At 41.4% G+C, this 20,599-nt stretch overlaps 1 long non-coding RNA gene across 1 annotated transcript; it reads right to left on the bottom strand.

The window, feature by feature from the left end:
* Positions 1 to 813: 813 nt before the first annotated feature.
* On the bottom strand, positions 814 to 16,309 carry LOC117509912. Its single transcript, XR_004560592.1, has 3 exons — positions 16,298 to 16,309; positions 13,915 to 13,918; positions 814 to 895 (listed from the first exon to the last, which is right to left on the bottom strand). It is a non-coding gene; the product is annotated as an uncharacterized LOC117509912 (long non-coding RNA).
* Positions 16,310 to 20,599: the final 4,290 nt, after the last annotated feature.

Below are 20,599 nucleotides of genomic sequence, written 5' to 3'. Positions count from 1 at the left end.
AAATGACGCTCCACTTTCTGACAGATTCTCTTAAAACTATGGATACTGTCATTCATCCAGGGGGAGGAGTTACTCAGAGGGGCGTGTCTGGTTTTAAAAGGAGCCACTCGGTCTAAAATAGTCAATGATGATTAAAAGAATTAACTAAAATATTTACATCATCTGAAATTAAGATCTCATCAAGGTTAAAAGTAGCAGAAAATCTGCAAAAAGAGAACTGAACTGTTTTACTTCTGTTTCATTTGATTTTATTAGATCTTATTTTACGTTTTATTTATCTTACTAGGTCTTATTCTACTTCTTCCTTTACTTCTATGTATTTTATGTATCTTATCTTTGTTTTATTCGTGTGTTTGTATGACTATGTTTGTATTTTAGTGTTGTCTTTTTTGTGCTGGTGAGCCAAAGACAATTTTCCACATCGGTGGACAATAAAGAATTCTTCTATTAGTTCTATAAAAAACACTCGTGGAGCAGATGGATGATCCAGATTAAAACGAACACACACAGAAATCAAAATGTCCTCAGAATAAATGGAGTCAATATCTAGGCCAAGAGTAAAAACAAGATCTAAGACATGTCCTTTGTTGTGTTTGGGGACAGACACATGCGGGATCAGATTCAGATTCCATCAGACTGATAAATTTAGCAGCAGATTAATCTGAAGCGTCATCAACGTGTAAATTAAAATCACCAACAATTAAAAGTCTGGATAGCTTCAGAGCGCCAGACAAAAAGTCACTGAAGTCCTCGTGAAGGAGATCCATGGACCAGGTGGACGGTATATTAAAACACAAAAAAATGATCGATTTGTTTAAGATGTGAGATTCAAATGATGAGAAAGTCTCTGTGCTAACCCACCGACACACGAAGCTGCTCTTAAAAACCGCAGTGACTCCTGAAGAACGCGGCCAGCTGAGGAAACCCTCATTTTGGGGGCAGAGTTCGATAAGAGGGGCCTGGTCCATTTCCCGCCAACACACTGTCATGAAACTCCTCAGCTCTGGTTCTTTTATTTTTTTATTTTATTTTTTTTCCAAAACTTTAGTTCATCAAATACAATAACAAACAAATGAACAAAACACAAGGGCAAAGAGATATACAAGAAAAATAAAAAAAAGTTCAAGTTCCTTATGGAGGTGTCAACATTTTTTCTGTGTTCAACAAAATTGTTCGTTTTCACTTCACACTTTCTTTACATTTGTAACTTTTTTTTTTTGTTGATAGAGAAGTTGTGCAACACAGTGCATTTTTTTTAAAAAAAGATTAACCATAAACAATTACACAAAGTACAAACGTATGCCAGCGGTCAACGAATAAAGAAAAACATCAAATAAATAAATATAAAAAAGATAACCTGTCAGCACTTAAAATAATTTAGAGTATCAAGAGTCTTCACAGCTTTAGGGTTTGATGATTGTTGTGAAAGTGTGGTGACACGGACCCACAACAGGGGGCGTAAATGAACGGACAATGGAGGAAGTCAAATATGAACACTTTACTGTTGTCAATAGCACAACTCAACACAGCAGATTACAGAATATGTACAAAAATCAATTAACAAAGGTGTTGTGTGGGCAGACGCAAGGATAGAAGACGTCTGTCCTGAGAAGAACCGGAACCACACAATTTCCTCCGCCACCGAACCTGGAAAATACTGGAGCCGCCAAGTTCCGAGTCCCCAGGTGGCCACCATCTCCGCGTGTCGGATCTGGTACTGCTGGCGAGGAGCAGAAACAATCAGATGTGGGTGTATGAACACCCAGTAACACTTATGGTGAATATTCCACCTCCGCCTCTCATTCACAAAGCTGGCACGTGCAGTTGTAAGTGTACTTATCAAACGTTGGGGTGAGAAGGCGTCAGTCCCAACTCAGCCTCAGCTACAAGCAGTCACAGAAACCCAACTGCAAAAGTAGCACAAGCAAAAATATTGTCTGTAACGGACAATCACAACAGCTGAGCATTTACCTCCTTAGGTAGATGATATCTCAGCAACGAGGTGGAGATGACGTCTGGTCTTTATGGAGTGAGATGATGAAGTGTAGATGGGTGACAGCTGTCAAGAGATAATGAGTGACAGCTGTCACCCCGGCTGTGTCCGTGGCAGCAGCGCCCTCTCGTGCCTGAAGCCCGCACTTCAGGCAGGGCGCCCTCTGGTGGTGGGCCGGCAGTACCTCCTCTTCTGGCGGCCCACACAACAATTTGTAATGTTGTAATTCAAGCAAATAGAGTTTGAACAGGGACTTTTTTCCTGAAAATTTATATTTATGAATATGAAATTTAGCAAATATAATTAAGAAATTTATGAGATAAAATTCTTTCTTTTTAGAGTTACATACATTATAGAAACCAAAGAGCACATCAGAGTACATTAGGCAAAAGCTACCAAGAATATTAGACTGTATAAAGTGAATGACATCTTTCCAAAATGCAGCAGTTAGAGGACATGTCCAAAAGAGATGGATGAGAGTTTCACTGGTCGGAGAACAAAAAGAGCAGCTGCAGTCCATGTCCTTGTGAAGAGACTTTTTTGCAGGGTAGCATCTGTGGAGAAGTTTGAAGCAGCCATCTCGAACTTTGTTTGTAATCAAGTATTTATGAGATAAAGTCCATACAGTAGTCCAGTTAAGATCAGGCACAAACTGCTTCCAATAATGAATAACATAAGGAATAGTGTTTTTCTGGAATAAAGATCTAATTTTTTTGTTTCTCATGGAAGGCCTGGAAGAAAAACATATTTTGCCCAGAGATGATTCAAAAATTAGCAAGTCAGGGGTCCTCGCAGAAGATAGCACCCCAACCTTAAACAGCATCAACACACCTTGGGGGGTTGCATCCATAACAACAGCGTATTCCTTTGGGGTAACTGGAATCTTGTAAGATGATAAAAAATTCAGAGTAAGACATCAGAAGACCCTGACTATTGAAAAGTTGCCAAACAAAAATGATATTGTTATTGTACCAGTTAAGGAAAAATAGGGATTTGTTTTTATACAGTATATAACTATTGTTCCAGATTTGAAAGGTGTGGGGAGAGAATGAGTGTTTTTACAACAGTGACCAGGCTAGAAGCATTTGTTGATGAAAATTGGCCAATTTTATGGCTAATTTGTCAATTTTGTAGTGTGATTTTAAAAGAAATGGGAGACCACCTATTTTTGAGAAAATAAAATTTGGAATAAAATTCCACATGGAATTGGGATTTAAGAAGAACTTTTTGAGCCAATTAATTTTAAAAGTGTAGTTTAAGGAGGTGAAATCTAAAAATTTCAATTTATTTTCCTTTATATAGCACCAGTTCACAACAAAGTTGCCTCAAAGCGCTTCACACAGGTAAGGTCTAACCTTACCAACCCCCAGAGCAACAGTGGTAAGAAAAAACTCCCTCTGAGGAAGAAACCTCAAGCAGACCAGACTCAAAGGGGTGACCCTCTGCTTGGGCCGTGATACACACTGTAAAAAATGTCCATGAAAATTACAGTGAAAAACTGTGAAATGGCAACAGGAATAAACTGTAAAGCAAGAAGAAGCTTATTGTTGTAGAAAAAACATTGAATTACCATAAATTTAAAAACTGTCAAAAATGTTATTTTTAATTGTTTTAACATGTGAAATATATGGTGAAAAGCTGAAATGGTGACAGCATTGGACAGTCATATTAAAAATAGCACATTACTGTATTATTCACGGAATATCACCCAAGTCATCCAGAGGCATACATTTTTAACTTATGGTTCAAATTTTAACCTACTCATTTTGGACAAATTATTTAAAATTACTGTCATGTCTGAACTTTTATAAAGTGAAAATATCAGATATATGTTTTCGTTTTAAAGTAATGTGCTAATTTTTAAGAACCAATCAGTGTTTAGCAGAGGCACTTTTACCCAGAATGCTTTGCGGTCTGTGTTTGTTACAAAACCTCAGAATTAGTGCATTATTCAACATTAAAAGATATATATTATATTTTAACTTTGTACAAATGACAGAATTGACATTAATGGAGTTATTCTATCAGTATTTTCACAAAACCATAAGTTAGTATGACTTTATTTTTCAAGACCTCTGCCTGACTGGAGTAGAGAGCTGATTTTGTGGGTGCTCTCAGGATTTGTCTGTGCAGCTTCCTACAGGGAGCAGTATGATCAAACATGGAAATACTGGCTCATTCTTTGGGTCTTTTGTCGCTTTTGATGTTTTCAAAAGCGATCGTGTTAAAAGTCATTTTCAGCTTCTTAGTAATTACAAATGTACCAGAAAAAACACTGGAATTTATCGATGATCTGTAACTTCCGATACATTTTTGTGCTGTTGTTTTTAGCAGGAATAAACCATAAAATAGGGTAATAAATTATGTGGAATGGATAGAAATTCACCTTAAAAGCAAAAGGTTTATACTGTGAATTGAACAGTCATACTGTCAAGGCATAAATAATTGTGCTGTTGTTTTAACAGAAACTGACCATAAAATAGGACAATAAATGCTGTGGAATGGATAGTATTTCACTTAAAAAGCAACAGGGTTACATTGTGAATTGTACAGCTATACCATGAGCCTATATACAATTTCACCGTTATTTGAACAGTAACTCATCTTTATTGGAACATTTTCAAACTGTTGTTTTTACAAGTGTTAATATACCTTACCGTGAAGCCATATACAATATCACTGTATTTTTTACGGTGAAAAAATGGCAACCACAGCTGCCAGTTTTTCACCGTAAATTTGACAAGATTTGTTTACAGTGCACACACAAATTACAGAACAATTCACGGATGAATATACAAGAAATGCTGTTGTTGCACAGGACAGGAGGATCAACAACACAAATACAACTCCCATCTCTGGATGGAGCTGCACCTCAAACAGAGAGAAAAAACAGAATCAGGCATCAGAAAGACAAAAAATACTGTATAATTTGCCAGCATTAATCAAAATGTTTAAAGCTCCAGAGTCTAATGAATTCATTAGCACACTGTCTTTTATAAAGTGGGTCTTGTTTTTCCAAACAAATCGATAGAGCAATTTATCAATGATTTTACACTTTGAAGCTTTGACGTACAAAGAGAGAGCTGCATAGGTCAATCTAGAAATACCCTCTGCTTTAGATAACAGAATTCTACCTCTTAAAGTCTCTTTGAAGCCAATGATTCAGTTTCTTTTTGGTTTTATCAATGATAGGATCGAAGTTCAGACTGCATCTTTCTTCTGTTTTTGGAGATAATAACTCCAAGGTAGGTTACTTGAGACTTGACAGGAATAGAGTAAAACGATGACTGACAACAGCGCTTAGCTCACATTTATTTACATTAAGTTTAAGGCCTGAGGCTTCAGAGAAATTCTTTATGAGACCTATAGCGACAGGAATTTGGTCAGAATCACGCAAGAACAGAGTGGTGTCATCAGCCACCTGACTAATTCTAACTTCTCTATCAGCGATTGAGATGCCGCAAATGTTACTGTCTGAGATGTAAGTTGCAAGAATTTGCGCTGCAATCAAGAAACGTCACAGCCAGTCTTACTCTTCTTCTGTCTATATCACTGCTGTAACCTCACACTGCTCTGTCAAACAGCGACACCCAGTGGCTAAAATGAGAACAGTCACAAACTCGTCGCATTACATCTCCCCCCTTCAGTTAGAGCATTAAACCAAACATTCAGTCCTGAATGACAACAGTCAGTCATGTCAGTCATGTCCAAAACCAAAGTATACACGAAACAAAATACTAATGGCGAATTACTGCAACCCTTTGGTATGACTACCTTTCAAAACAAACTAATAACTCAATACTGAAAATAAAACATTTTCTCTTTCAACTCTCCTCTTGCCTTTTTTTTTTTTTTCTTTTTCCACAGTTAAGGATAATCTACTGTTTTACTTAGGAACATAGTCCCTGAACCAGACTGGGGGATTAATAGCTCTCCCTGATGGTGTCTTCAGTATAGCAGAGCACGGGTCCAGATGCAAAGAGGCAACTAGATCAGCAGAGGCACTGGAAGAAGAGGGAGGAGAGTCTGAATCACCAGAAGAGTCATGACTCAGGTCACTAGTCTCTGGTGCTGCAGGTTGGCCTGATGGCTCCGGTACCTCCTGGATGTCCTCCAGTTCCAACGGGTAACCACTCCCTGGTCTGTTTGCACATAGTAGGACCTGGGTTCTGGTGCTTTAGCAACAACTTTTGTAGTAGTATTCCAGCCTTTTTCTGCGTCCAGTTTTATTTTAACATGCTAGTCCGGCTGTAATGCAGACAAGGGCCGTACTGAGTGACGTCTGTTGTAAAAGAAGTAGTAGGCACTTTTAGTCTGTTGGTCCTTAAGCCTCACTGCGCTGTGGTCAGTTGGACTGTGAAGTAGCCGCTTGGGCTGCACAGGGACTGTTGTCCGGATTTGTCGACCAATCATGAGTTGAGCCGGACTCAGGCCTGTTGCTGTGATTGGAGTGGCCCTGTAGCTCATCAGGGCTTGGTGAGGGTCTGGCTGACGCAGGATGTGCTTTGCTGCAGCATCAGTGTTAAACTTCATTAAGTACATCAACAACTGCTGGCATCTCACCAGTGCTTTGTCGAGGTCATATGAGTTTATAAGTGGAACAAGTGCTTATCTCGCACTTATTTCAGTCTCAGTGGATCTGGATGCGGCGTTTTGTGTCTTGATGAGCTCCGACTGGCGAGCGATGTTAATGACTTTTTCCAAAGTTAGTTCTGGTTCTAACTGCAGTTTCTGAGATATTTCAATGTCTGCAATTCCAATGACAATCTGATCTCTTATCTGTTCGTCTTTTGTAGCTCCAAACTCACAAACTTCTGCCAGTTCATACAAATGTCTCACAAACGCCTCCACAGTCTCCCCCTGCCGTTGTAGGCGTCTGTGGAAGCACGCTCATGAATAATGTTCCTCTTGGGCACAAAATGGTCATCAAACTGCTTGATAACTTCCCCATAATAGTCCTCAATGTTCTCCAGAAAAGTGACCGTGCTGAAAATGGGCTCTGACTCCTTACCCGTGGCGTACAGCAGTGTGTTAGCCTGAATTTCACCATCTTCTCGGTCAAGCTTTGTGGCAATTCAAAAGCGAGAAACACGCTGTCTCCAGACCGGCCACGTTGACGGCTGGGTGAAGTCAAACAACTCCGGCGCCTGAAACTTCACCATTTCGCTGGCTCAACTTGTTTCTCTGACCGTCAGTCTGTCAAGCGGGCCACTTCTGACACCGTGTCATGAAACTCCCCAGCTCTGGTTCTTTATTAACACAAATGTACTCCAGAACAATTTTAGCCTAGCCGATCTTACTCTTCTGTCTATATCACTGGTGCAGCCTCACGCTGCTCTGTCTAACAGCGACACCCAGTGGCTAAAATGAGAACAGTCACAAACACGTCGCATCACACACATTTCATTCAGAAACAAAAAGTCCAGGTCCTTGGACAGAATATAATCGTTCAAGACAAAAGTCTTATTTGTAATGGGACGTGCATTTAGCAGCACCATCCCAAACATAGCTGGAACCAGGTTCACCTCAGAGGACAGCTAGGGTAAGGTGCGCAGGACACGTGGAGACAATCCACTGTGCCCAGAGATTCCACGTACCAGCAGGGGAGCCATCATAGCTGCATGAGAGTCATTACACACCTGATGGAGACAGCAAGTTCTCCTGGGAGATGTGACAGCAGGTTGATAAGGAAAGAACGACATCTTCCCACGAATACACGCTTCCAAAACAGCCTTAGCATCACCTGGACACCAGCTCTTCTCCCTCTCCTCCGTCTGCGTCCACAGGAGCTCCTGTAGTGCTGACTGGTGCTAGCATCGCCGGCTAATGGCACAAACGGAGGCCACAGAAAGGACACGTCACCAGAAGATGAAAATGAAGCACCCTGATTCTCCATAGACGCTCGGCTATTTAGCAGAGCCTGACGGTCATACACCCAGTGAGCAGCAAGACCACTGCAGACCAGTAGGAAGACTGAACTGAACTGAATTTATTAGGCACACATATGCTTAACCAAAAATCACTCGTACACAAACAAACAAACGCACAAAGTAGTTAAAAGAAAGAAAAGAAAACAATGGACATAGTGCCCAAAAGGCTAACAGTGACATTTGATAATCTTTATTGCAAGAGCAGCACAGTTAGAGTTTGGCATCTTTTAGAAATTATCATTCCACAGAGACGGCTCTCACTAAAGTGGTGAATGATCTTCTGCTTACAATGGACTCTGACACCACTACGGTTCTGGTGCTGTTAGATCTCAATGCTGCATTTGATACCGTGGATCATCATATTCTACTTGATAGGTTGGAGAATCATTTAAGGAGTACTGGGAGTGCCCTTGTATGGTTGACGTCATACTTGACCAGTCGTTCTTACTGTGTTTTGTACAGTAACACTACCTCTAACCTTAGTGACATGAAATTTGGGGTTCCACAGGGGTCCATCTTAGGTCCCCTGCTTTTCTCCCTTTATATAGCACCCCTTGGGCACATATTGCAGGATTTTGGGGTTACCTGTCACTGCTATGCTGATGTAATAGGTTGAAAACTGCATCAATAGTTCTATTATTCAATTCAATTCAATTCAATTTTATTTATATAGCGCCAAATCACAACAAACAGTTGCCCCAAGGCGCTTTATATTGTAAGGCAAGGCCATACAATAATTACGTAAAAACCCCAAAGGTCAAAACGACCCCCTGTGAGCAAGCACTTGGCGACAGTGGGAAGGAAAAACTCCCTTTTAACAGGAAGAAACCTCCAGCAGAACCAGCCTCAGGGAGGGGCAGTCTTCTGCTGGGACTGGTTGGGGCTGAGGGAGAGAACCAGGAAAAAGACATGCTGTGGAGGGGAGCAGAGATCAATCACTAATGATTAAATGCAGAGTGGTGCATAAAGAGCAAAAAGAGAAAGAAACACTCAGTGCATCATGGGAACCCCCCAGCAGTCTAAGTCTGAATATGTTAGTTTAAATGAGTCAACACCCCCGAGTCACACTAACTGTCAGAATGCTCGTAGCACGGGCCGGGGTGGAGGATTAGCAGCAATCTTCCATTCCAGCCTATTAATTAATCAAAAACCTAGACAGAGCTTTAATTCATTTGAAAGCTTGTCTCTTAGTCTTGTCCATCCAAATTGGAAGTCCCAAAAACCAGTTTTATTTGTTATTATCTATCGTCCACCTGGTCGTTACTGTGAGTTTCTCTGTGAATTTTCAGACCTTTTGTCTGACTTAGTGCTTAGCTCAGATAAGATAATTATAGTGGGCGATTTTAACATCCACACAGATGCTGAGAATGACAGCCTCAACACTGCATTTAATCTATTATTAGACTCTATCGGCTTTGCTCAAAAAGTAAATGAGTCCACCCACCACTTTAATCATATTTTAGATCTTGTTCTGACTTATGGTATGGAAATAGAAGACTTAACAGTATTCCCTGAAAACTCCCTTCTGTCTGATCATTTTTTAATAACATTTACATTTACCCTGTTGGACTACCCTGCAGTGGGGAATAAGTTTCATTACACTAGAAGTCTTTCAGAAAGCGCTGTAACTAGGTTTAAGGATATGATTCCTTCTTTATGTTCTCTAATGTCATATACCAACACAGAGCAGAGTAGCTACCTAAACTCTGTAAGGGAGTTAGAGTATCTCGTCAATAGTTTTACATCCTCATTGAAGACAACTTTGGATGCTGTAGCTCCTCTGAAAAAGAGAGCTTTAAATCAGAAGTGTCTGACTCCGTGGTATAACTCACAAACTCGTAGCTTAAAGCAGATAACCCGTAAGTTGGAGAGGAAATGGCGTCTCACTAATTTAGAAGATCTTCACTTAGCCTGGAAAAAGAGTTTGTTGCTCTATAAAAAAGCCCTCCGTAAAGCTAGGACATCTTTCTACTCATCACTAATTGAAGAAAATAAGAACAACCCCAGGTTTCTTTTCAGCACTGTAGCCAGGCTGACAGTCAGAGCTCTATTGAGCTGAGTATTCCATTAACTTTAACTAGTAATGACTTCATGACTTTCTTTGCTAACAAAATTTTGACTATTAGAGAAAAAATTACTCATAACCATCCCAAAGATGTATCGTTATCTTTGGCTGCTTTCAGTGATGCCGGTATTTGGTTAGACTCTTTCTCTCCGATTGTTCTGTCTGAGTTATTTTCATTAGTTACTTCATCCAAACCATCAACATGTTTATTAGACCCCATTCCTACCAGGCTGCTCAAGGAAGTCCTACCATTATTTAATGCTTCAATCTTAAATATGATCAATCTATCTTTGTTAGTTGGTTATGTACCACAGGCCTTTAAGGTGGCAGTAATTAAACCATTACTTAAAAAGCCATCACTTGACCCAGCTATCTTAGCTAATTATAGGCCAATCTCCAACCTTCCTTTTCTCTCAAAGATTCTTGAGAGGGTAGTTGTAAAACAGCTAACTGATCACCTGCAGAGGAATGGTCTATTTGAAGAGTTTCAGTCAGGTTTTAGAATTCATCATAGTACAGAAACAGCATTAGTGAAGGTTACAAATGATCTTCTTATGGCTTCGGACAGTGGACTTATCTCTGTGCTTGTTCTGTTGGACCTCAGTGCTGCTTTTGATACTGTTGACCATAAAATTTTATTACAGAGATTAGAGCATGTCATAGGTATTAAGGGCACTGCGCTGCAGTGGTTTGAATCATATTTGTCTAATAGATTACAGTTTGTTCATGTAAATGGGGAATCTTCTTCACAGACTGAAGTTAATTATGGAGTTCCACAAGGTTCTGTGCTAGGACCAATTTTGTTCACTTTGTACATGCTTCCCTTGGGCAGTATTATTAGACGGTATTGCTTAAATTTTCATTGTTACGCAGATGATACCCAGCTTTATCTATCCATGAAGCCAGAGGATACACACCAATTAGCTAAACTGCAGGATTGTCTTACAGACATAAAGACATGGATGACCTCTAATTTCCTGCTTTTAAACTCAGATAAAACTGAAGTTATTGTACTTGGCCCCACAAATCTTAGAAGCATGGTGTCTAACCAGATCGTTACTCTGGATGGCATTTCCCTGATCTCTAGTAATACTGTGAGAAATCTTGGAGTCATTTTTGATCAGGATATGTCATTCAAAGCGCATATTAAACAAATATGTAGGACTGCCTTTTTGCATTTACGCAATATCTCTAAAATCAGAAAAGTCTTGTCTCAGAGTGATGCTGAAAAACTAATTCATGCATTTATTTCCTCTAGGCTGGACTATTGTAATTCATTATTATCAGGTTGTCCTAAAAGTTCACTAAAAAGCCTTCAGTTGGTTCAGAATGCTGCAGCTAGAGTACTGACGGGGACTAGCAGGAGAGAGCATATCTCACCCGTGTTGGCCTCTCTTCATTGGCTTCCTGTTAATTCTAGAATAGAATTTAAAATTCTTCTTCTTACTTATAAGGTTTTGAATAATCAGGTCCCATCTTATCTTAGGGACCTCGTAGTACCATATTACCCCATTAGAGCGCTTCGCTCTCAGACTGCGGGCTTACTTGTGGTTCCTAGGGTTTGTAAGAGTAGAATGGGAGGCAGAGCCTTCAGCTTTCAGGCTCCTCTCCTGTGGAACCAGCTCCCAATTCAGATCAGGGAGACAGATACCCTCTCTACTTTTAAGATTAGGCTTAAAACTTTCCTTTTCGCTAAGGCTTATAGTTAGGGCTGGATCGGGTGACCCTGGACCATCCCTTGGTTATGTTGCTTTAGACGTAGACTGTGGGGGGTTCCCATGATGCACTGTTTCTTTCTCTTTTTGCTCCGTATGCATCACTCTGCATTTAATCATTAGTGATCGATCTCTGCCCCCCTTCTCGGCATGTCTTTTTCCTGGTTCTTTCCCTCAGCCCCAACCAGTCTCAGCAGAAGACTGCCCCTCCCTGAGCCTGGTTCTGCTGGAGGTTTCTTCCTGTTAAAAGGGAGTTTTTCCTTCCCACTGTGGCCAAGTGCTTGCTCATAGGGGGTTGTTTTGACCGTTGGGGTTTTTCATAATTATTGTATGGCCTTGCCTTACAATGTGGAGCGCCTTGGGGCAACTGTTTGTTGTGATTTGGCGCTATATAAGAAAAAAGTTGATTGATTGATTGATAACTAAGGGATGGTTCAGGGTCACCTGATCCAGCCCTAACTATAAGCTTTAGCAAAAAGGAAAGTTTTAAGCCTAAGCTTAAAAGTAGAGAGGGTGTCTGTCTCCCTGATCCAAATTGGGAGCTGGTTCCACAGGAGAGGAGCCTGAAAGCTGAAGGCTCTGCCTCCCATTCTACTCTTACAAACCCTAGGAACTACAAGTAAGCCTGCAGTCTGACAGCGAAGCGCTCTATTGGGGTGATATGGTACTATGAGGTCCCTAAGATAAGATGGGACCTGATTATTCAAAACCTTATAAGTAAGAAGAAGAATTTTAAATTCTATTCTAGAATTAACAGGAAGCCAATGAAGAGAGGCCAATATGGGTGAGATATGCTCTCTCCTTTTAGTCCCCGTCAGTACTCTAGCTGCAGCATTTTGAATTAACTGAAGGCTTTTCAGGGAACTTTTAGGACAATCTGATAATAATGAATTACAATAGTCCAGCCTAGAGGAAATAAATGCATGAATTAGTTTTACAGCATCACTCTGAGACAAGACCTTTCTAATTTTAGAGATATTGCGTAAATGCAAAAAAGCAGTCTTACATATTTGTTTAATATGCGCTTTGAATGACATATCCTGATCAAAAATGACTCCAAGATTTCTCACAGTATTACTAGAGGTCAGGGTAATGCCATCCAGAGTAAGGATCTGGTTAGACACCAATGTTTCTAAGATTTGTGGGGCCAAGTACAATAACTTCAGTTTTATCTGAGTTTAAAAGCAGGAAATTAGAGGTCATCCATGTCCTTATGTCTGTAAGACAATCCTGCAGTTTAGCTAATTGGTGTGTGTCCTCTGGCTTCATGGATAGATAAAGCTGGGTATCATCTGCGTAACAATGAAAATTTAAGCAATACCGTCTAATAATACTGCCTAAGGGAAGCATGTATGAAGTGAATAAAATTGGTCCTAGCACAGAACCTTGTGGAACTCCATAATTAACCTTAGTCTGTGAAGAAGATTCCCCATTTACATGAACAAATTGTAATCAATTAGATAAATATGATTCAAACCACCGCAGCGCAGTGCCTTTAATAACTATGACATGCTCTAATCTCTGTAATAAAATTTTATGGTCAACAGTATCAAAAGCAGCACTGAGGTCTAACAGAACAAGCACAGAGATGAGTCCACTGTCCGAGGCCATAAGAAGATCATTTGTAACCTTCACTAATGCTGTTTCTGTACTATAATGAATTCTAAAACCTGACTGAAACTCTTCAAATAGACCATTCCTCTGCAGATGATCAGTTAGCTGTTTTACAACTACCCTTTCAAGAATTTTTGAGAGAAAAGGAAGGTTGGAGATTGGCCTGTAATTAGCTAAGATAGCTGGGTCAAGTGATGGCTTTTTAAGTAATGGTTTAATTACTGCCACCTTAAAAGCCTGTGGTACATAGCCAACTAATAAAGATAGATTGATCATATTTAAGATCGAAGCATTAAATAATGGTAGGGCTTCCTTGAGCAGCCTGGTAGGAATGGGGTCTAATAGACATGTTGATGGTTTGGAGGAAGTAACTAATGAAAATAACTCAGACAGAACAATCGGAGAGAAAGAGTCTAACCAAATACCAGCATTACTGAAAGCAGTCGAACATAAAGATATGTCTTTGGGATGGTTATGAATAATTTTTTCTCTAATAGTTAAAATTTTATTTGCAAAGAAAGTCATGAAGTCATTACTCGTTAAAGTTAAAGGAATACTTGGCTCAATAGAGCTCTGACTCTTTGTCAGCCTGGCTACAGTGCTGAAAAGAAACCTGGGGTTGTTCTTATTTTCTTCAATTAGTGATGAGTAGAAAGATGTGAAGATCTTCTACATTAGTGAGACGCCATTTCCTCTCCAACTTACGGGTTATCTGCTTTAAGCTACGAGTTTGTGAGTTATACCACGGAGTCAGGCACTTCTGATTTAAAGCTCTCTTTTTCAGAGGAGCTACAGCATCCAAAGTTGTCTTCAATGAGGATGTAAAACTATTGATGAGATACTCTATCTCCCTTACAGATTTTAGGTAGCTACTCTGCACTGTGTTGGTATATGGCATTAGAGAACATAAAGAAGGAATCATATCCTTAAACCTAGTTACAGCGCTTTCTGAAAGACTTCTAGTGTAATGAAACTTATTCCCCACTGCTGGGTAGTCCATCAGAGTAAATGTAAATGTTATTAAGAAATGATCAGACAGAAGGGAGTTTTCAGGGAATACTGTTAAGTCTTCTATTTCCATACCATAAGTCAGAACAAGATCTAAGATATGATTAAAGTGGTGGGTGGACTCATTTACATTTTGAGCAAAGCCAATAGAGTCTAATAATAGATTAAATGCAGTGTTGAGGCTGTCATTCTCAGCATCTGTGTGGATGTTAAAATCGCCCACTATAATTATCTTATCTGAGCTAAGCACTAAGTCAGACAAAAGGTCTGAAAATTCACACAGAAACTCACAGTAACGACCAGGTGGACGATAGATAATAACAAATAAAACTGGTTTTTGGGACTTCCAATTTGGATGGACAAGACTAAGAGTCAAGCTTTCAAATGAATTAAAGCTCTGTCTGGGTTTTTGATTAATTAATAAGCTGGAATGGAAGATTGCTGCTAATCCTCCGCCTCGGCCCGTGCTACGAGCATTCTGACAGTTAGTGTGACTCGGGGGTGTTGACTCATTTAAACTAACATATTCATCCTGCTGTAACCAGGTTTCTGTAAGGCAGAATAAATCAATATGTTGATCAATTATTATATCATTTACCAACAGGGACTTAGAAGAGAGAGACCTAATGTTTAATAGACCACATTTAACTGTTTTAGTCTGTGGTGCAGTTGAAGGTGCTATATTATTTTTTCTTTTTGAATTTTTATGCTTAAATAGATTTTTGCTGGTTATTGGTGGTCTGGGAGCAGGCACCGTCTCTACGGGGATGGGGTAATGAGGGGATGGCAGGGGGAGAGAAGCTGCAGAGAGGTGTGTAAGACTACAACTCTGCTTCCTGGTCCCAACCCTGGATAGTCACGGTTTGGAGGATTTAAGAAAATTGGCCAGATTTCTAGAAATGAGAGCTGCTCCATCCAAAGTGGGATGGATGCCGTCTCTCCTAACAAGACCAGGTTTTCCCCAGAAGCTTTGCCAATTATCTATGAAGCCCACCTCATTTTTTGGACACCACTCAGACAGCCAGCAATTCAGGGAGAACATGCAGCTAAACATGTCACTCCCGGTCCGATTGGGGAGGGGCCCAGAGAAAACTACAGAGTCCGACATTGTTTTTGCAAAGTTACACACCGATTTAATGTTAATTTTAGTGACCTCCGATTGGCGTAACCGGGTGTCATTACTGCCGACGTGAATTACAGTCTTACCAAATTTACGCTTAGCCTTAGCCAGCAGTTTCAAATTTCCTTCAATGTCGCCTGCTCTGGCCCCCGGAAGACAATTGACTATGGTTGCTGGTGTCGCTAACTTCACATTTCTCAAAACAGAGTCGCCAATAACCAGAGTTTGATCCTCGGCGGGTGTGTCGTTGAGTGAGGAAAAACGGTTAGAAATGTGAACGGGTTGGCGGTGTACACGGGGCTTCTGTTTAGAACTACGCTTCCTCCTCACAGTCACCCAGTCGGCCTGCTTTCCCGGCAGCTCGGGATCTGCCAGAGGGTAACTAATGGCGGCTAAGCTACCTTGGTCCGCACCGACTACAGGGGCCTGGCTAGCTGTAGAATTTTCCACGGTGGCAGTAATTAAACCATTACTTAAAAAGCCATCACTTGACCCAGCTATCTTAGCTAATTATAGGCCAATCTCCAACCTTCCTTTTCTCTCAAAAATTCTTGAAAGGGTAGTTGTAAAACAGCTAACTGATCATCTGCAGAGGAATGGTCTATTTGAAGAGTTTCAGTCAGGGTTTAGAATTCATCATAGTACAGCAACAGCATTAGTGATGTGTGGGCCGCCAGAAGAGGAGGTACTGCTGGACCACCACCAGAGGGCGTCCTGCCTGAAGTGCGTGCTTCAGGCACGAGAGGGCGCTGCCACCTCCCAAGAGCGGCCGGGTTGACAGCTGTCACTCATCAGCTATGACAGCTGTCACCAATCCTCTGCACTTCACCCCGGATAAAAGCTGGATTACACCTCCACCACGTCGCCGAGATATCGTTCTTCTAAGGAGGTAACACTCTCAGCCTGAGTCTTCCTACATTGAGTCCAGTAGATACATTGCTGCAGCTGTCTTTCCGAAGGACCGGCGTATGCTGCGACTGCTTCGCTCTGCATTCCGCCAGATAAGTAATTAGACAGGAGCTGCACGAGCGTGTGATTAGAGGTGGAGGTGGAATAACCACCATCCTTGTTACGGGGTTGTATAATAAAAATGTTATTGTGCTGTTTTGCACCTGTCTTAAAGTAACCCTGAGAATGTATTTGTTATTTAATTTTGTTTTAGCACTCTGGGGTCAGTCTGAACTGGGAGCGAAGAGCTGGATGTACTTGTTATTATTACACTGATAGCACGACTTTGTTTTTTGTAGCCACTAACGACTGGGAGTGAAGCATGCTGGGATCATTCGGAACTGGGAGCGAAGAGCTGCTTTTATTATGTCTTTGTAAGAGAGAGAAAATAACTTTCAGATGCCTGTTGATTAAAGAAATTATGTGCGCCAGGGAGGTTGAGTTGGCCACTCACCCTCCCTTCGCGGACACACTAGAAAAAAGGGAGTAGAACCATGCTTCAACAGAGTCTGCTGCGGGTTAACGTACGAACGCCCAGCCGGTTGACAGGCGCACTCTGCTGAAGGTGTTGGCTCTCCACCTTAAAGGCGTCACGGTAAGAGAAAAATGCGCTGCAACCACTTGTGTTTGATGTAACTGCTTTTGTGGGGAATAAATATACGCCTTTTTATTCTAGCAAAATGCAGTCTGTGTGATCATTTCTGTGTGCCGATCTGACCGAACCTTGTGTTTCAAAACAGGGGTGCACACACACCCACACCTGACTGTTTGTGCTCTTCGCCAGCAGTACCAGATCCGACATGCGGCCACCTGGGGAACTCGGGAACTGGCGGCTCCAGTATCCTCCTGGTTCGGTGGCGGAGGAAATCGTGTGGTTCCGGTTCTTCTCCAGACGGACGTCTCCTATCGTCGAGCCTGCCCACACGACACCTTTATTAATTGACCTTGTATTCATTCTATAATCTGCTGTGTGTAGTTGTGGCATTCACAACAGTAAAGTGTTCAGATTTAACTTCTCCTTTTGTCTGTTCATTTGCGCCCCCTGTTGTGGGTCCGTGTCACTACACTTTCACAACAATTAGTGAAGGTTACAAATGATCTTCTTATGGCCTCAGACAGTGGACTCATCTCTGTGCTCGTCCTGTTAGACCTCAGTGCTGCTTTTGATACTGTTGACCATAAAATTTTATTACAGAGATTAGAGCATGCCATAGGTATTAAAGGCACTGCGCTGCGGTGGTTTGAATCATATTTATCTAATAGATTACAATTTGTTCATGTAAATGGAGAGTCTTCTTCACAGACTAAGGTTAATTATGGAGTTCCACAAGGTTCTGTGCTAGGACCAATTTTATTCACTTTATACATGCTTCCCTTAGGCAGTATTATTAGACGGCATTGCTTAAATTTTCATTGTTACGCAGATGATACCCAGCTTTATCTATCCATGAAGCCAGAGGACACACACCAATTAGTTAAACTGCAGGAATGTCTTACAGACATAAAGACATGGATGACCTCTAATTTCCTGCTTTTAAACTCAGATAAAACTGAAGTTATTGTACTTGGCCCCACAAATCTTAGAAACATGGTGTCTAACCAGATCCTTACTGTGGATGGCATTACCCTGACCTCTAGTAATACTGTGAGAAATCTTGGAGTCATTTTTGATCAGGATATGTCATTCAAAGCGCATATTAAGCAAATATGTAGGACTGCTTTTTTGCATTTGCACAATATCTCTAAAATTAGAAAGGTCTTGTCTCAGAGTGATGCTGAAAAACTAATTCATGCATTTATTTCCTCTAGGCTGGACTATTGTAATTCATTATTATCAGGTTGTCCTAAAAGTTCCCTGAAAAGCCTTCAGTTAATTCAAAATGCTGCAGCTAGAGTACTGATAGGGACTAGAAGGAGAGAGCATATCTTACCCATATTGGCCTCTCTTCATTGGCTTCCTGTTAATTCTAGAATAGAATTTAAAATTCTTCTTCTTACTTATAAGGTGTTGAATAATCAGGTCCCATCTTATCTTAGGGACCTCGTAGTACCATATCACCCCAATAGCGCTTCGCTGTCAGACTGCAGGCTTACTTGTAGTTCCTAGGGTTTGTAAGAGTAGAATGGGAGGCAGAGCCTTCAGCTTTCAGGCTCCTCTCCTGTGGAACCAGCTCCCAATTCAGATCAGGGAGACAGACACCCTCTCTACTTTTAAGATTAGGCTTAAAACTTTCCTTTTTGCTAAAGCTTATAGTTAGGGCTGGATCAGGTGACCCTGAACCATCCCTTAGTTATGCTGCTATAGACGTAGACTGCTGGGGGGTTCCCATGATGCACTGTTTCTTTCTCTTTTTGCTCTGTATGCACCACTCTGCATTTAATCATTAGTGATCGATCTCTGCTCCCCTCCACAGCATGTCTTTTTCCTGGTTCTCTCCTTCAGCCCCAACCAGTCCCAGCAGAAAACTGCCCCTCCCTGAGCCTGGTTCTGCTGGAGGTTTCTTCCTGTTAAAAGGGAGTTTTTCCTTCCCACTGTCACCAAGTGCTTGCTCACAGGGGGTTGTTTTGACTGTTGGGGTTTTTCTGTAATTATTGTATGGCTTTGCCTTACAATATAAAGCACCTTGGGGCAACTGTTTGTTGTGATTTGGCGCTATATAAATAAAATTGATTTGATTTGATTTGAAATATATATATATATATATATATATATATATATATATATATATATATATATATATACTAGGAATTTCCTTCGGTACAATGGTGCAACATTAAGAAGAGATAAAATGCTAAGATAAAATATAACATATGTGTCAAAATAAGATAAAAAAAAGAAATATGAAATATGAAAGGCTGTGTGCAACAGAAAAACAGAAAGAAAGAGGAACAGAAAAAATAGTGCAGTGGGAGGAGTGCAATTAAAAACCAAAGAACACTGTCTAAAGTGACCCGTGATAAAATGATAAAGCTTAAGGTGACTGAGTTATGAGGAGTTCATGAGTCTAACGGCAGAGGGGAAGAAACTGTTCTTATGGCGGGAGGTTCTGGTCTGGATGGACCGTAGCCTCCTGCCCAAGGGGAGTGGTTTGAATAGACCGTGTGCAGGGTGAGAAGGGTCAGCTGTGATCCGACCTGCTCGGCCCAGAGTCCTGGAGACGTGCAGGTCGTGGAGAGATGGAAGGCTACAGCCGATCACCTTCTCAGCAGAGGCCACAATGCCCTGCAGTCTGTGTCTGTCCCTGGCTGTGGCCCCGGCGTACCACACCGTGATGGAGGAGCAGAGGATGGACTCGATGATGGCCGTGTAGAACTGCACCATCAGCTGGACAGGCAGCTTGGCCTTCTTCACCTGCCGCAGGAAGTACATCCTCTGCTGGGCCTTCTTGATGAGGGAGCTGATGGTTGACTCCCACTTGAGGTCCTGGGTGATGGTGGTGGCAAGGAAGCGGTGACAGACCACAGTGGTGATGGGGCTGTTGGTGAGGGCGAGGGAGGGCGGGGGGGCTGTGGCTTTCCTTTAGTCCACGATCATCTCCACTGTTTTCTGGGCGTTGAGCTCCAAGTTGTTATATATATATATATATATACGAGGTCTATTAGAAAAGTATCAAAAACCATATGGATTTGAATCATGTGTGATTGTGTCAGACAAGCTTGAACCCTCGTGTGCATGCGTGAGTTTTCCCACACCTGTCGGTTGTGTCATTCGCCTGTGAGCAGGCTTTGAGTGAGGAGTGGTCCCGCCCCCTTGTCGTTGTTTCATTGTCAGGAAATGGCGGAATGATTTGGGCTTTTTTTCCATCAGAATTTTTTCAGAAACTGTTAGAGACAGGCAGCTGGAAACCATTAGAAAAATTTATCTGGCTTTTGGTGTAAATTTTACGGGCTTCACAGAGAATAAGGAGTGTTACATCAGCTTTAAGGATGGCTTTAAGGACACTCGGCGCGCCGCGCTCCGTGCCGCCATCAATAGCCACAAACCACCGACAGCTGTCTGAACGCCATCTCAAAGCCATCCTGTGAGACCAAAATGGAGGTGGTTTTGTCTCGCTCCAGTAGCAAATCCATCGTGACGCGCGAAGCCTCCGCTCGGCTTTCCATGACAAAATCTCTTGTTAAAAGTGAAATCTGCCTGAAAATGGTTGATGTCCAGCTCTTGTGATAACCAGAGAAATGGCACACGATGGTCACGGATCCAGACAG

Source organism: Thalassophryne amazonica, chromosome 5 (genome assembly GCF_902500255.1).
Source record: "Thalassophryne amazonica chromosome 5, fThaAma1.1, whole genome shotgun sequence".
Taxonomy (NCBI): Eukaryota; Metazoa; Chordata; class Actinopteri; order Batrachoidiformes; family Batrachoididae; genus Thalassophryne; species Thalassophryne amazonica.
The sequence above is the reverse complement of the archived record's forward strand: the minus strand, read 5'-3'. Positions and strand labels throughout refer to the sequence as shown.